The following is a 17,579-nucleotide window of genomic DNA, read 5'->3' as shown; positions in this document are numbered from 1 at the left end:
GACGAGGTAAATGTTAGAGGCCAAATGTGGAGCTTGGCTTTGCAAAACAGAAACTGTCAAATGGTTAACGGTAACGTGAAAGGTGACCAACCACCATGTGCAACGTGGTCGAACCAAAAATCAAGTTCCATTATTGACTATTTCTGGGCATCCCAAACCTTTTTTGCCCAAGAACTGAAGCTCGAAGTTCGCAAGATGCCTGACAGTGATCACAACCTTTTGTGCTTCTCTTGTATGTTGGAATGGTCACAATGTGCAAGGCAGTGTGCTCTTCCGTTATCAGTGAATGCTGGGGGACACCGTCTTCGGATGAATGACTCTCAAATCCATTCGTTGAGTCTGCAATTATTCAATCAGAAGGAAGGACAGTCGGTTGAGTATGCAGCACTTTTAGTCAATTTTATCATTGTCAAATCTGCAGACAGAGTGATGGGAATCTCCCACAAGCATCTCACATCGTCACTACAAACTACAGCAAAAGGGAGATGCATCGTGATATAAGAGCTATGAAAAAGTCATCCCTCACTAGCTTTTGCGACAACAATCTTGAAAGTGCAATTCGAGCACGACGCCAAACTTATCGGAACTGGCTAAAGTCTGCAAAAATGATTATTGAACAAGACAAAGCAGAACTAATGATGAAACAGTTGCTTACTAAAAATTCACGTGAAATTTGGAGGATTCTGAACACAGGAAATTTGCGTCATTCATCTTCTATGCTAAATGCAATTGATGCAGTCACATGGGAGACTCACTTTGTGAAAATACTTAGTACTCCCTTGAGTGAAGGACTGCCTGATCCACCTGATAACGTGATCCCATGGGATTTGGAAATCCAGCTAGATAACATCAAAATTGCAATACGCGCTCTGAAGAATTCACACTCTGCTGGTCCGGACATGATATCCAACATGATGCTAAAACAAAATGAAATGCAATGGTCAGTCTTCATTGAAGCCTTGTTTTGTTCACTATCCTCCTCAAGGACTATTCCTGAATCCTTGCATGAAGCCATCATCGTACCTATATATAAGAAAGGCAATCGGGCGGATCCCGACAACTATCGCCCGATTGCTCTGTTAGATACGATAGGCAAGTTATTTGCCTCTTTTCTACGCCAACGACTTGCACAGTGGTCCATGCGAGATGAAATCTACAACGTTCGTCAAACTGGCTTTACTAAAGGTGTTGGAGTTGAGGTTAACCTACTGATCTTAAACATATTGAAATCAGAAACCCTAAAAGCAAAAAGGCGACTACATCTGGCATTCATCGATCTGCGAGGAGCATTCGACAGTGTCAATCATGTCAAGCTCTGGCAGAAATTGTCAAACTGGAACTGGCCTCAAAAGTTGCTACAACCAATCAAGGCGCTCCATTCTAAAACTTCCATCCAGATTCGTTTAAATAATCAAGGAGACCTATCGAAGAAAATCTTTACCAACAAGGGGGTGAAACAGGGATGTCCCTGGCAGCCGAACTTTTCAAATTGTTTATTTCTGACCTTCCAAAATATCTGCAAGCTGTCAGATGTTTCTCGCCGAAGATAAACAACATCGAAATTCGCTGCATAACTTATGCGGACGATCTCGTTCTAGTAGATCTTACACAGATTGGTCTTCAACGTTTGCTAACAAGACTGTGTGAGTATCTTAATAGGAATGATCTTGAATTAAATACAGATAAAACAAAGATTGTGACCATTGGTGCTGGTGGTTCCAGAAAAAATAAGTCCTTCTCCTAGAAAACCAATGGAATCTCTTTGAGTTCTGTGAATTCCATTCGATACCTTGGAATAACTTCCAACACTTCTATCAATGAACATCACTGGAAGTTGGACCTCACAAATCGGATGATTCAATTCAGTAATAAGCAATATGGCAAATTTTCTCTTGAACCGGTACTCATTTTTTACATTCAAAAGGTAATACCCACTATTACGTTTGGATCTGAATCAGGCTGGAACATTAATGCCCTATTCTGGCAGAACCTTGAAGGCTTATTTTGGCGTTGGGTATTGCATCTACCATCGTACATTTCAATGGTGTCTCTTCGATATGAATTATCAATAAATTCAATACATGGTTGCGTCATGTGGAAATCAATAATGGTGCTACGAAAGATGAAGCTGCACCCACTGCCTCCGTCATACCAACATTTTGAAAATCGTCCAGGCTGTGGGCGACCGGGCCTTCTTGGAGACTGGCAGCAATTACTGGAAGCCACTCTAAACAATGCCGATTTGAACATAGATGACTTGCTCAGCCAACCTCAGTGCGTAAAAAAGAAATTTGACCATTGGTGTTGGATCCAGAATTACGATCTGCTGAAAACGAAGCCTACATTCTTGAGATCGGGATTAGACGTACACAAACTCAGTGCTTATTGTCGCTACTTGGTAACTTGCCCCTCGCGACATCATCGTGACCAAATTTTGAGGCTGCGTTTGAATGCATTAAACACCAGTGAAATGCAATTTCTACGACACATTAACGAAGCAAACGGCAATCTTTGCAGATTCTGCAACCTTCAAATCGAATCTATCGAACATCTAATTACCGGATGTCATGCGTTAACCTTACGTCGACTGCGTCACTTAGGAGACTTTACCCCTGGTGAATCAGACAATCAAAATTGGTGGTCTTATGCGGTTGCCGGACATAACATTAAGTTGACCTGCGCAATTGTGAACTTCTTCGACACTCTAAATTTAACTGAAAAATGATGTAGTATGAAACTCTTAAATTGTTATTAATACGATGACATGATACAACTTTATATGCTAGATTGCTGATTGTTTTATTTTCTTTTACACTGTAATGGATAACAAGGCACATATGACGATGTGTTGTAACAAAAGCTTGGCGACTTGTTGGCTTCCCAACAGGTTCACTGTGCTGAAGTTTCAATAAAAAAAAATATTAATAATAATACATTTATTTTTGATATACATCTAAGAGTAATCTGTGGAGATTTACTGTGTGTGCTCATTGTGGGCTTCCGATCACTCTCACCCCTCCTGAGACTTAGTCTTGACCGCCTGCTAAGCTATCGTCGATTGGTCTTGTTGTCCCGAAGGTTCCCCCGTTTCACTAAACTAGGGTGACCTCCTAAACATCTGCCCACCAGGTCAGAGTTTAGAAATCCATCTTAACACCCTGCCACTTATGACTCAGTTCAATTGCCATTTATCCTACACACTTCTGGGAGTCAACATACCAGGCAGCTATTGAAGCATGTCTGCTTGGGGATGCCGTGTCCCATAAGGGGAGGGGGCTTCATCCCCCAGTGAGATCCCACTTGTTCTGTCCCTTAGGGAGTTTTTGCATCATGGGCACACCTCCCTTGTCCCAAAAGGGGTGCCCCTCCTGCCCCCTTTGGGGAGAAGGGTAAATTTGCTTAATTTGTCACATGTTGTAGTGTTGATATGTGTATGTTACAGGTCAGCTGTGCCTTTATCTGAGCTACCAGTCATCATACCCCAAACTTAGGTATTGTTTCTGTTTAAAGATTAAACTTCCACAAGGATTATAGTTCAACATAATTATGTCACTTTTTAAAAGAGGTGTAGATTTAAAATGCAGCCACCTCTGCACTTCAGTGACTCTGCTGCCATAGCAGGTGTCAGAGAGGGCACTTGTGAACTCTGAACCAGCTCAGTGCCACTTAAGGGTAGACACTGCAGATCAGGACACTGATGCAGCAGGTCACATGTGCATACTAAGAATTTGGTATGGAGTTTGATGAAACTGGGGTCTGGTTAGCAGACCACCCATTTTATGATGGAATTACCTGCATCATTTTATTTTTAATACTAGCCAAAAGAGCTGGGACTTTTACACTCTTGCCAGATGGCAATCCTTCACAATGACCAAGAAACCACATGCTCCAAATGGAGTCTTTAAAAAACATTTGTAACTGGTTGGGTGCAATTTCCACCAAGTTCAAATATGAACCAGTATCTCTGATCGTGGATCACTCAAGAGACATGAGTATGTCACTTTCATGTGGCAAGTATATAACTGGCCTCCTCATTGTCTATTAGCATTGCTATGTGCCTGTTGGGTGTCCTGACCCACGTTTAAGCTATCATGCTACAACATTTGGTGCTGTGGGCTTAGAAAATTCAAGATGGCGGAAAACCCACATGTGCGCCGAAATCCAGGAAAGCTGCGCAGTTTGTGCGCCCACCAAAATGGTTGCCTCACTTGCCACCCACCAGTGCGAGAATGAAAGGCCGAGTTGCCATGAGGGAAATGGGTTGCCAAAGGAAAAACAGTAGCGCCGGTTAGCTTCAAAGCGCTTTAAAACCACCATTGGACTACCCGCACAGTAGTCTGAAACCATTGGGAATGGCAATGCTGATTGCCAAATGCAACCTAGAATTGTGGGGAATTCATTTGTTAAATCCCAAAAATGGGTGCAGTACCAGTACTCACCACTATCCAAAAGCCGGCGTTTTAAAACTACCCTGTGTCTCTGAAGGCAGGCTCAAAATGCCTATTTTCAAACATTGCAATATGTGCAAAATATTCACTGAACACCAGCAGACATTTGGCGGAATGGAGTTTTGTGTGCTTACAAAATCTGGGAAATGAAGAGCCCAAAACAATGCTTATAACAAAACTGCTATGGAGTCAGCAGTTAAGTTGCACTGGATTTAAAGACACTAAAATCGAAAATGTTTAGATTAAATGAGTGACCTATGTTTGATGTCACATGCCTTTGTAACTGTTGAAATGTCATAGTTTTGCACTTAGAATCAGCATTCTAGCTGCATGTGTAACCGCTTTCCGGTTCAAAATCTCTTGTGAGTACTCAGCAAAACTCAGAACACATCTCTTAGTTAAAATCATATAATTCAATCTATTTAACCTAAGTAGAACTGCCTCCTAGCTGTCACCTGTCATTTTAGCTGCAAAATCTGCCACTTGTCATTTTGAGCTTTTAAAATTTGCAAAACCAAAAACGACCTCTATTAAATCGGTCATAACTCTGCGACCGTTTGTGCTAGAGACTTGCAGTAACTTTCATTTGAAAGCTTAGAATCTTAGCTTTGAATCGCACCAAGAACCACATTCCTACCCCTTATAGTTTTACCGCAATCGCGGAAAACGCACGCGCGAATTTTGCCGCGATTTGCAAATTTCTTCACGTGTAAAAAGACAGCAGTTTTGCTTTTCCTTGCCAAAACTTCGTTTACCTGCTAGTTACTACTAAAGCCTTGTTAAGGTGATCCTGAACTCATAGCGAGTAGCTATCACTCACCCTGAACCTCAGAAAGGGAATTAAAAGCATTTCCAGCATATTTCTCATCCATTGCTAGCACATATAAAAGCATTTGGGCCTGTGTTTTCAAAACTCCTATCTGTTTTCTTTAAGCTTGCTGGGGATTGAACTGAATTACGTTGATTGCATTTCTGAGATCAGTGTGCTTCCTTCCATTTCCTTGCATTGCATCAAGGGGGGGAGGGGATTGCCAGAGAAAAGTGATTACATTGTTTTGTTGAAATCATATTGAGTATTTTCTATACTGCATTTCATTCATTCAACATTCCATCCATTTGAACTCTATAAAGCATTCTCTATCACATTATTCTTCTTTTGTTCCTATTTACCAGTGTGCTATCTCATCCATTTCATGTCAACTCCTTATTGATTATAGAGAAGCGTGTTAGTGCCAGATTCTCCGTTGTTAATCTTTATCATATCAGATTAAGTGTGATATTCAATTATTAATTTATGTGATATATATATATTGTTTAAATTATCAAATAAACCTTTTAACTTGCAAAACAGAACTACTTCTTGGCTCAGTGGGGTCAGGAGGGTTCCAAGAGAGGGGTGTTATATAGGGGTAGTCATCCAGAACGCATGAACTGGACATAAAGATATATCAATAAGGGTTTTCATTCAGTATTATAGACTAGGCGTTGACTTAGCTGTAGTGTTGAATTGAATCCTCTTACAAATTGGGGGCTTGAGCCGAGACGTTGGGTTAGATTTACCATTTGTGCAGCTTAATACAGTGTGCGAACTGACGGGATACATACATCCGGTCGGATCACCACGCTGCATTACGCTGTGAAGCATTCCTCAAAAGGGACACTCCAAGAAAAGTTCTGTTCTGCAAAAATAAAATACAAACTTCTGTAAGTCAGGACAGAGACCAATCTCTAGAATGACGACCTTAGTAGACATGAAAATAGCCAGAGAGCACCTCTTGCATAAGCTTTTTGTGAGAGGTGAATGGACCGAACAGGGCCAGGATGTGTGGTTGCAGGCCATCACACAACAGGTCACTGAAACAGGGTCAGATATATATAGAGATCAGGGTCCCTTACATGTGGCCCTGAGTGAACTATATATGGCTCCTAAAGCCAAAGAGGAACACAATAAGATTGCCAGGATAGCAGCATACCTGTACCTATATATGGGAGACATGCAGGATAGATGTGCTGAAAGCCAAAATCTGGCAAATAGGCAACAGATGGCATTACAGAAGGCCCAATCTGATCTGGACTCTTCTGAGCAGAGGCTGCAGAGGAGCCAGGAGGCAGAAAATGATAGTAGGCAATATATCATTAAAATAAAAGAGGATATGGGCATCCTACAACAGGAAAAGACAGACCAGGATACCCGATTTCTGGCCCTGCAGAAGGAGCACCAAGACAGTTTGGACTCCTTACTGCAGAACCAGAAAAAGCTGGAGCAACAGATCAATTTCAACAGGGCATGCACAGAGCAGGTAGCCACCCTGCAAATCCAACTAGACAGAGAGAAAGAGGAGAGCAATAAACTGATTCTGAAAGACCTGGATACCCAGGCAGAGTTTGATGAGGAGCGCCAAAAAGCTGGTGCCCTTCAACGGCAAAGGGACGACCTGGCGGCACAAATGCAGGCTCTTAGTCAGGAAAGAGACGCCATAGGCCAGGAAGTCTGCCACTTAAAAAAGGAAATTGAAGAAAATCACCTGGCCCTCCAGGGGCTGGGTGATCTCCAAAAAGAAAACCCGAACTTGGTAGAGCACACCAGAAGGGTGGAAGATGCTCTAGCAAGAAAGGAGCAGGCCAATAGGGACATTGCCCAGGAGGTAAACCTCCTGCAGCAAAGACTGGCCCAGTTCTCCAGGACCAACCAGGAAGCACAGAGGGAGAATGAGGCCCTCTGTCAACACAATGATAGGCTCCAGCAACAGGTAGCGATGCAGGAGAAACTGATAGAGTCGAGTAAGGCCTTAACAGAGGAACTGAAGGCACAAATGCAGGCTCTTGCATTGCAACAGGGAGCAGGGGCGGATAGAGATGAGGTTCGCTGGGAAATGGAAACTCCGGAGCATAACCTCAGGAGCCCTAGTACCAGAGGCCCTCATACCTCTCAGTCCCTGGACTCTGCCACCCCCATGTCCCCTGGTGCACATGAGCACAGGGCCACAGGGATGGCAGATTACTATCCAGCTAAAAGTATGGGGCTCATAGGCCAGTACCACTCAGGAATGGAGGGGTGGGCATCCGGGTATGGGCACCCAAGTACAGTACAGTTCAGTGGGGAACCCCAGGAGAGTAGGCCCATTAAGGGCATCCTGAAAACCTCTGCCCAGTTAGGTCAGTGGAGGGGGTACCCATCAAATCCTGGCAGCAAGGAGGAATCTGAAGACTCCTCTGAACTGCGCAGGACACAGGAGACCAGGTCCCCACATTCTGCCAGCCATTCCCAGGCTCGCAGAATCCGGGAAAACCTGGAAGATCAGACGGGAACCTCTGGGAGCAGTGCCTCTGAGTCCGAGGATGAATGGACAAGGGTTACCCGAACCAAAAAGGCCAATAAGGCAAAAAGGGCCTTGCTTAAGGACCCCTTAAAGCAGATTAAGGCGATCAGGAGCGTCATCACGCCTTACCATAAGAACGCTAAGTATTCTGTTTGGGAGCACTTAGAGTTGTTTGAACAAATGATGGAGACTTTCCATTTGAAGGACAGCCAAAGCTGTATTCAATATGTAAAGTGGACATTCTCCCCGGAATACTCCAGTTTCTTTGCGGGGCTGGAGGACCAAAATCATTTAAGATGGTCCACATATAAGGCGGCCATCCTGAAACATTTTTCTGTTCACAGAAATCCTCAAGAGGCTCGCAAGGCAGCCTACAATTTGCAATGTGGGGAGGATCAGGCCCCACAAGAATTTGTGCAGGAGTTAAAGCGTGCTTTTGCACAGACCACAAGAAGGGTGCGCACAGATAGTAGAGAGTTCATAAATACGTTTTTCCATGCCTTGCCCAAATATATCATGACCCAGCTCGTGAGGGATTTTCATGAGAAAAGATCTTTAGACTGGGTCATTGAACAGGCTACCCGGATCTATGAGGTGCAGAAACCGGTAGATAGCAAAAGTAATGCCCAGAAAAACCCCAAAGCCAACAGCACCCCTGCTGCTGCCAAGGTGGCAGAGGTAAAGGTTACCCCCGTTTTGGATTTGGAGATGGGGGGGCCTAAAAACCTACCTGCACCTAATAATGCTAGGCCCAGAAGGTCCTCGGGTCAGTCACAGACAGGGAGCCAAGGAGGCAGCCCCACAAATGGGGTCCCTCGCTCTCCTGATTATGTAAGTCCCCGTTACAAGGGAAATCGACCCATCCTGGGTTATGTGTGGACTCCTCCAGCCCAAGGGGGGGGATCCAGCCAAGCACCTAACCCAGGGAACTTCCCTCCAAACTTCCCACAGGAGGGCAGAAATTCTCTAAACCCTGGGCAGAACTTTTTCCCCAGATATCCACCCGACTTTCAGCCCCAAAACCATCCATCCTTCTTTCCCCAATTCCCTGAGCCCAGACCACTGAATCCGGGAGAGGGGAGGCCAAGGGTGGAGGGGTACCCAAATCTTCCCAACCAGGGGTACTACCAGAGGAGGGACAGCTACCCTTCCCGGGATCAGCCCAGGGGAGAAAACAGGGCCCCGTATCAGCCTGAGCGGGTTTCCCAGTTAGAGCGCCAGGTTCAAAACATGGCGCGGGATCTGGGTCACATACTGAGGGCTCAGCAGAACCCTCAGATGGGCGTGCCGGCGCAGAATGCACCCAACTCTGGACCTGGTGCTCCAGAACAATGACGGGGGCAGCACCCCGATAACTCACCGGTTCCCAGGGAGGAGGCACAAAGGGAAGGGGGGTGTAAAGCCTTGGAGGAAGCTTCCTTCCTCACTTGTAAACAGCCCCTAGAAACCCAGGAACCGGAAACAAAATCTCTTGCCCCTGAAAGTCTGCCTCCTAAGGAGCAGAGGGGGGGTAGGAGAAACAAAACACCCAAACAGACTCAGTTTGAGGAGGAGGTACAGATCTTTCAATTTGAGGGAGAGGGATCCTCAGAGGATCCTGAGAAAAGGATCTTCTCCTTCAGAGAGGGGGGAACTCCTCCCAAAGAAAAATGGGTCCCTAGGGATGCAAATCCAGACTGGGGAGATGTGGAGACTGAGCTACCGCCGCCCACCATCTCATCCCAGAACCAACAGCAAGAAAACCCCCTGGTTCAAACCCATCCTGGTGACTGCCTCCAAAAAGGGGGGGGCGGCCCAGAACCGGAACCAGGGGAACCCACAATGGCTCTGATCTCCAGTTGCCAACTTTTTCTTTCAGATTCCCAAGGCTCTCCACAGAATTCTGCCCAAAATTCTTCTCTCGCGATGTCCAAAACCAGAAAATTAGCCCACCAGTTGTCCAAAAATGTACATTATCTGTGCCCCCTTGAGGAGAAGGAGGGAAGATACTATGCCCCGGTCCGAGTACAGGGGCAGGGTACAATTTTGGCACTGGTGGACACTGGATCTCAAGCTACCCTTCTGTCCAGAAGGGCCTTTGACGAACTGAATGCAGGAAGGGGAGAGAATTACCAAATTCCTCTCACCTCTCTTCCTGGGCAACTCCAGAACTTTGACGGGAAGGAAATTCCCGTCGAGGGGATGGCAGATTTGGACATTAAAATTGGGCGACATAAGTTGAAACACCCGGTCATAGTTGTGACCCCAGAGGGCACCCTTTGTTTACTAGGGAATGACCTCCTGAGAAGGTTGTCATCCCTAATAGATTGCGTAAACAAGGTCCTCTGGACCCAGACTAGCCGACCAATAAAATTAAAACCAACTTTCAAAATCAACCTTCCTTCCAGTTTAAGGTGGTATTCCACGCTGGAAGGAAACACTCTGAAATTCTTGACTAATCCACAATCAGAAACTCCCACTCCTATAGTCCAGAAAGATGTGAAATCAGCTCAGAGCCTGGCTGATATTCAGCAAATTGGAGAGCAGTTGTTCATCCCTGTCCAGTTAAATGATGGGAAGGACTCCGTTCTCGCTCGAGTGTGTGTGAACAACGGTAAGAGCTTCATCAGCGAAGCCATGTTCCGCCAACTACCAAAAGATCCAGCCATTCCCACCTTCAAACTGATAGACAAATGGGAAATGGACCTGGAAGCACCTAATTCCAAACATCTCCTGCCAAGCAGGTGTATGCTCAAAATCTCCATTGGCAACAAGAGCATTGTCCACAATTGTTGGGTCGTGCGAGACGTCCCTGCCGCCTTTTACTTAGGCAGTGACATTCTCAGTCGCTTTGCCATTAGTTTGGACCTAATAAACTTCAAAGCTTGGTCCCGATTAGCGGATAATCCCATGGGCTTTGATGATCCAGAAAAAGCATTTAGGTCAGCTCAATTGCTACCTTATGCAGTTGAAATTCAGATTAAAGAGGAAGTCACCATTCCAGAAAGGACCCGACAATTCTCCCTGGAAGTGAAAGTTAAAAGGGGACAAGAGTTGAAAAACCCTGATGCTTACATACATCTAAATGCTTCTCTCCAACAGCAAGGGTTGGGGGTAAACCCAACACCATTAGTCAACATAGAACATGACACCATTCCAATAGAGGTGGATAACAGCGACTTAAAGAGTATTACTCTAGCCGCAGGCACCATTATTGGAATGGCGGTTGATGACCGACATTTCTCCATTGATCTTAGAAATGAACTGTTAGGACCAATCCCCAAGGACTGCTTTGACAGTGACAGTGATGACAATACAACACCAGACAGGATTTTTACCCGGCATGGGGGGAACTTCCTGGTGTACACTTCCTGCCCCTATGGTAAGGAAGATGTGACTTGTGACTTCAGGAGGGATGAGGTGATTTTCCAAGTCCATGAGGGCTGCCTTTCCCACCTGAAGCCTCCAGTCCAAATCAGCACTCTGACCAGGGACTTCTCCACCCAGCTGGAGGAGGCCGCGGAGATAGCCAAACCAGAAGTCTTTCCAGGCTTCAGGCAGATGGTGGAAGAGAGAGTCAACCTAGCTGATGCCTGTGTGACTCTGGAACAAAAGCAAAAGTTGAAACAAGTTTTCTTGGATTTCCAAGATCTCTTTGCGGTAGACTCATATGACTGTGGTCGCACTGACATCCACACAACAACAATCCCCACGGACCCTGGCATGACTCCTGTATTTGTGAAGCAATATCGTTTGCCTCTCGCATCAATGGAGTCCCTTACTGAAATAATTAAGAACCTTGAGTCCAGGGGAATAATCCGTCCAGTCCACAGCACCTTCAATAATCCGGTGCTGGGAATATTGAAGCCAAACGGCCAGTGGAGACTCTGCGCCGACCTCAGGGAGCTCAACAAACGGGTCCATACTTCCCGATGGCTTCTGCCCTACATTGACCAAGGGCTGGCCCAGATCCAGGGGTCACAGGTATTCACAGCAATAGACCTGACCAATGGATACTGGACTGTGCCTGTCAGTAGGGAGGACCAATACAAACTGGCTTTCACCTTTGGGGGCCAGCAGTACACATGGACCCGGACTCCCTTCGGATACCTCAACTCCGGCAATGAATTCAAAATTTTTCTACACAAGGCCATGCCCGACTTGGGTGCAAGGGGTAACCTGGCTTATGTAGATGATGTCCTCATCAAAAGTTCATCTGTGGAGGAACACATAGCGGAGATCCGTTATGTTCTGACACAGTTGAGGGCCGCCGGAGCAAAACTTTCCTTTCAGAAAGCACAGTGGTGTAGAACCCGTGTTAATTTCTTGGGGCATGAGATTACTCCTCAGGGTCTCTGTCCCCAGGAAAAGAAAGTGGAAGCACTTCAGAAACTGAAAGACCCCACAACTCTGCGGGAACTAAGGAGCCTCCTTGGACTGACTAATTACAGCAGAAAGTTCATTGAGGGCTACGCAGCGATCACCAGACCCCTGATTCATCTCCTGAAGGGGGGGGTCAAGTGGGAATGGGGTCCAGAACAAGCCGAGGCAGTAAAACAACTCAAAAGAAGCCTCTCACAGGCGCCTTGCCTAGCTTACCCTGTCAGAAACCAGGAGTTCTTCCTGGAGACGGGGTTCTCTAATACGTGCTTGACGGCCATATTATACCAAAAGCATGACAAGGTCAACAAAGTAATCTCCTATGCGAGCAAAACTTTATCCTCTGTGGAGGAAAAATTCAACGATTGTGAGAAGGCACTCCTGGCAACGGTGTGGGCATTGAAGAATTACCGCCCTTTTATCCAGGGGGAACACATTATAGTGGAGACTCCACACCAGCCTCTGCAATATCTCCAAAGTGACAGAATCCGGCCCGGAAATGGGAGTAATTCCCGAATTACTTCCTGGATTCTGTCAATGCAAGGCTTTCCTGTGGAGGTCAGATATGGCCAAAACAAGAAGAGTCCCCTCGCGCAAGGTCTGGCTGACTTGCATGATTGTGCCAGAGAAAACTGTCTCGAGGACGAAAGTCTAAAAATAAAGGACAACATGGAGGCATACCTTAATTCCCCACACAAAGTCTTGGAAGAAGACAAGTGTGAGGGAATGCCCACTGTCTATGTGGATGGATGCTCTTACCATGTTGACAACAACGGGGAGAAAGAACTGGTGGCCGGCGTAGGGAATGCATGGGTGAATGAGTCCCCAGAACCCTCCGCTGGATACAAAATTGGTCCCCAAAGTAGTCAGGTGGCAGAATTGATGGCTGTGCATCAGGCCATCCTCACTGCTGTCCAGCATCAACTCCACGAACTGGTCATAATCACAGATTCGGATTATGTACGGAACGGGTTCGTGGAGCACCTGGTTAATTGGAAAACCAGAGGCATGTTATGTGCTAACCACAAACCCTTGAAACATGGGAAGTTGATCCAAAACATTGATGATCTGGTCATATTGAATGAGATGACCATCTATTGGAAAAAGATCAAGAGTCATTCCAAAGTAGAGGGACCAGACAAAACTGGAAATGACTTAGCTGATCAGCTGGCCAAAACCGGAGCCATCCAAGGGGATCTAATTGAGATTGAGTCCCTGTTGGGGGAAATCCAGGTCACTGCCATCACTAGGTCCCAGACAAATGCTCACAACGACCTTTCAATTGCACAATGGAGTAAGGAGACCCCTGATGCTGATTTGATTACTGCTCAGAAGGGGGATCCAATTATTGGTAAATTTTACCAGCACCTTGAGGACCCTGAGAACTTTCCCCTGACGGATACCGATTACATTGGGAAAGAGGACCTAAGAGTGTTGATGAAATGTCCAAAAATGTTCCGGATCCAAGACGGTTTGCTGGTAAGGAAATCCAAAGCTGGCCACGATCAGTGGGTGGTTCCTACCTCATTCCGAAGCCTGATGTTAAGTCACGCCCATGATGCGGCCACCGCCGGTCATAGGGGGTTTCACACAACACTGGAAATCTTAAGAGAGGTTGCATACTGGCCACACATGGGCCAGGACCTCAACCAATATTTGAAGGGTTGTCTTGTGTGTGCACAATTTCAGCCGACATCCCTCACACACCGGGCACCTTTACAAAAGCGGGGGATGACACTGCGATGGTCAGATTTACAAATCGACTTTGTAGGCCCTGTGATTCGCTCGGCTAGGGGGAATAAGTACATGTTGACTGTGACATGCTTGTTTACCAAGTGGGTGGAATGTCTCCCAGCCCCAAACTGCAAGGCAGAAACTGCAGCTGCCTTGATGATTAACCACATCTTTTCCCGTTTTGGTCTACCTCAAAGGATTGAGTCAGACAGAGGTAGCCACTTCACCAGTGAAGTAATGACAAAGATGTGGGAGATACTGGGGGTCAAAAGGAAGTTGCATATTGCTTATCGGCCAGCTTCTTCTGGGGCAGTAGAGAGATATAACCGAACCATTGTGAGCATATTAAAGAAGTTTGTGGCAGATTCTGGGCCAAGTTGGGATATCCGATTACCTCTGGTCCTAATGGCTATCAGATCTACCCATTCATCTGCAACCAAAATGTCACCATTTGAGTTGATGACTGGGCGCAAGATGGTGCTTCCTCAGCATTTGCTCTATAGGACCCAAGAGCAGACACTGATAAATGCCTCCACTACTCATGAGTATGTAGAGAATTTAAGGAAACACCTCCAACATGCTTTTGCTTATGCTCAGCGGAATCTAGAAAGATCAGCTGATAGCATGAAGACCCACTATGACCTGAAAACTTCCAGGAAGGAATATCAGGTGGGGGACCGGGTCTATCTATACAACTTCCAAAGGAACCAGGCCAAGCAGCGCAAATTTTTGCCTACATGGAAAGGACCCTTTGAGATCATCGACAAGATCTCACCTGTGGCCTACAAAATCCACATCCCCAAAGGTCCTTTGGCAGAGGGAGAAGACAAGTGGGTCCACATAAACCAGTTGAAATGTTGCCATCCCAGGCACACTCTGCAACAACTGGAGGAATCCTCTGGAATCCTAGCGGGTACTGTCTCAGACTAATTCTGTTCCAATCATAAAACATACCACATCTAGTCTCTAAAATATTGTGATTTGCATGAAACTGTCTCTTAGTTATACTGTTTTTATCAAAATAAGAATGTAATGTTTCGTCATGATGAAATGCATATGCTGTCCCACCATCTCAACAGTGGTGGAAAAACGTCTATGAGTAGGTATTGCCGCTCTTCCTTTGTCGTCCTAGGAGAAAGAAAACCTGGAGACGGGCCAAGGAGGACGATCCGGAGACCGGGAGCAGAGACGCAACGGGCCCGGGGTACCGCCCAATATTCCCATCAGGACCGGCGAGGAGAACCGATCGATCAGTACCGGATGGAGAAGAAGATGATGAACTGTGCCATCTACAGAGTAGGAAGAAGATTATGCGGACAGACCGGTGCGTGGGTCAAAACCCTTGGGCACGCGACTCCCCATCGACTCAAATTCAAAGTGCAGTCACGTGGGGGGGCTTGTTGGGTGTCCTGACCCACGTTTAAGCTATCATGCTACAACATTTGGTGCTGTGGGCTTAGAAAATTTTAAGATGGCGGAAAACCCACATGTGCGCCGAAATCCAGGAAAGCTGCGCAGTTTGTGCGCCCACCAAAATGGTTGCCTCACTTGCCACCCACCAGTGCGAGAATGAAAGGCCGGGTTGCCATGAGGGAAATGGGTTGCCAAAGGAAAAACAGTAGCGCCGGTTAGCTTCAAAGCGCTTTAAAACCACCATTGGACTACCCGCACAGTAGTCTGAAACCATTGGGAATGGCAATGCTGATTGCCAAATGCAACCTAGAATTGTGGGGAATTCATTTGTTAAATCCCAAAAATGGGTGCAGTACCAGTACTCACCACTATCCAAAAGCCGGCGTTTTAAAACCACCCTGTGTCTCTGAAGGCAGGCTCAAAATGCCTATTTTCAAACATTGCAATATGTGCAAAATATTCACTGAACACCAGCAGACATTTGGCGGAATGGAGTTTTGTGTGCTTACAAAATCTGGGAAATGAAGAGCCCAAAACAATGCTTATAACAAAACTGCTATGGAGTCAGCAGTTAAGTTGCACTGGATTTAAAGACACTAAAATCGAAAATGTTTAGATTAAATGAGTGACCTATGTTTGATGTCACATGCCTTTGTAACTGTTGAAATGTCATAGTTTTGCACTTAGAATCAGCATTCTAGCTGCATGTGTAAAATTGCAAGTTAATTTAAAAAGCAACAAAAAAACATGACAGTTAGCTGAAAGTCTGGCTTAAGGAACTTGATTCTGCCTGGCAACTACCCCCATCAGGAGTGAAACTTGAGTCACAGCTGTGTTCCCAGGCTATCTGCCTTTTGCTGGCAACACTAAGGATATGCCATCTATCTGATAATTGAATTACCTGTGCTCTACAGGAGCTCTGAACAAAGCCTTTGCCTGACTCAGGCAAAGGTTTTATTACAGCAGTCGTAAAATGTAGCTTCCTCTTGGCAGAAGCTGGGAGGGGCACTGCCTGTGAGAGCAAGCTGGCTTGGCAGAACTGGATAAACCAGTATTTCTACCTTGTGCTGAGAGGAAACCACACCCCTTTGGAGCCAGAACATAACTTTAAAAAGATGGATCATTCATAGAGCGGACATGTGAAAATTTTATAAATGATACCATAATTCTTGTGATTTTTCTGCCCACAGTTTAAGAGGTTTTTAGAACCGGTGGTATGTTCAGGGGGGTGTCAGCGGAAAAGTGGATATTACTCTAAATGTATGCATGTTAAAAATCTGAAACTTCATCAGTTAATGTCCATACTCCCTGCGCACATGTATGTAAAGTTGGGTCAATGTCCGGAATTGCAAACCAGTTAAAAAGTGCAAAATATTGCCATTTCTGAATGCAAGCTCCCAGGAAGAGCAGAGTTTGAACAGGGTATACCTCCTGTAATGCATGATGGGTGCATATGATTTTAAAACAATATGTACCTCTGCAAATATGTATTTGTTTCAAATCTAGATTTGTGTGTAAGTTGACAGGAGGAGTGGACTCTCTGCAAGCCATAAAATGACACACACTTCCTTCCCCAATCAAATGAGAAATGGAAGTTTGACCAATTAGAAGCTGAGAGAGAGGTAGGGTCAGTGATGCTAGAACACACCCACATTCTAAACACATAAAAGCAGACAGACAGGACAGATGGGGACCTTCAATTCCATCTGCAGCGGGACGCTCTGCCGGAAAAATCCATACTTACCTCCATCAATCTTCAAAGAGCCAACACTTAGACTCCAAGATAAACAGAGACTTCAGAACCTTAACCAAAAAGGCCACTGCCAGCAAGAGTATTTGTCAGCAGGCCTCAAAATATTTTTGCAACTGAACTCTTCAGACAGCCGGGCGAGCCGTCTGAATTTTGCCAAGAACTTTTGCAAGAACCCGGTGACAGAAATATCCAAAGAGAAGGCAGGACCCGACCCAGAGAACCGGTGCCTAGCAGAGACCAGGCCATTGTATCCAGAGTGCTGACCCCGATGCTGTGAGCAGTTCCAGAGGCCAGGCGCTGTGAGCAGAACCCGGGAAGACCTGACCAGACTGAAGTCTGTGACCAAGTCGCTTTCCGGTTCAAAATCTCTTGTGAGTACTCAGCAAAACTCAGAACACATCTCTTAGTTAAAATCATATAATTCAATCTATTTAACCTAAGTAGAACTGCCTCCTAGCTGTCACCTGTCATTTTAGCTGCAAAATCTGCCACTTGTCATTTTGAGCTTTTAAAATTTGCAAAACCAAAAACGACCTCTATTAAATCGGTCAT

Source organism: Ambystoma mexicanum, chromosome 3q (genome assembly GCF_040938575.1).
Source record: "Ambystoma mexicanum isolate Mex_15411 chromosome 3q, UKY_AmexF1_1, whole genome shotgun sequence".
Lineage (NCBI taxonomy): Eukaryota > Metazoa > Chordata > Amphibia > Caudata > Ambystomatidae > Ambystoma > Ambystoma mexicanum.
The sequence above is the reverse complement of the archived record's forward strand: the minus strand, read 5'-3'. Positions refer to the sequence as shown.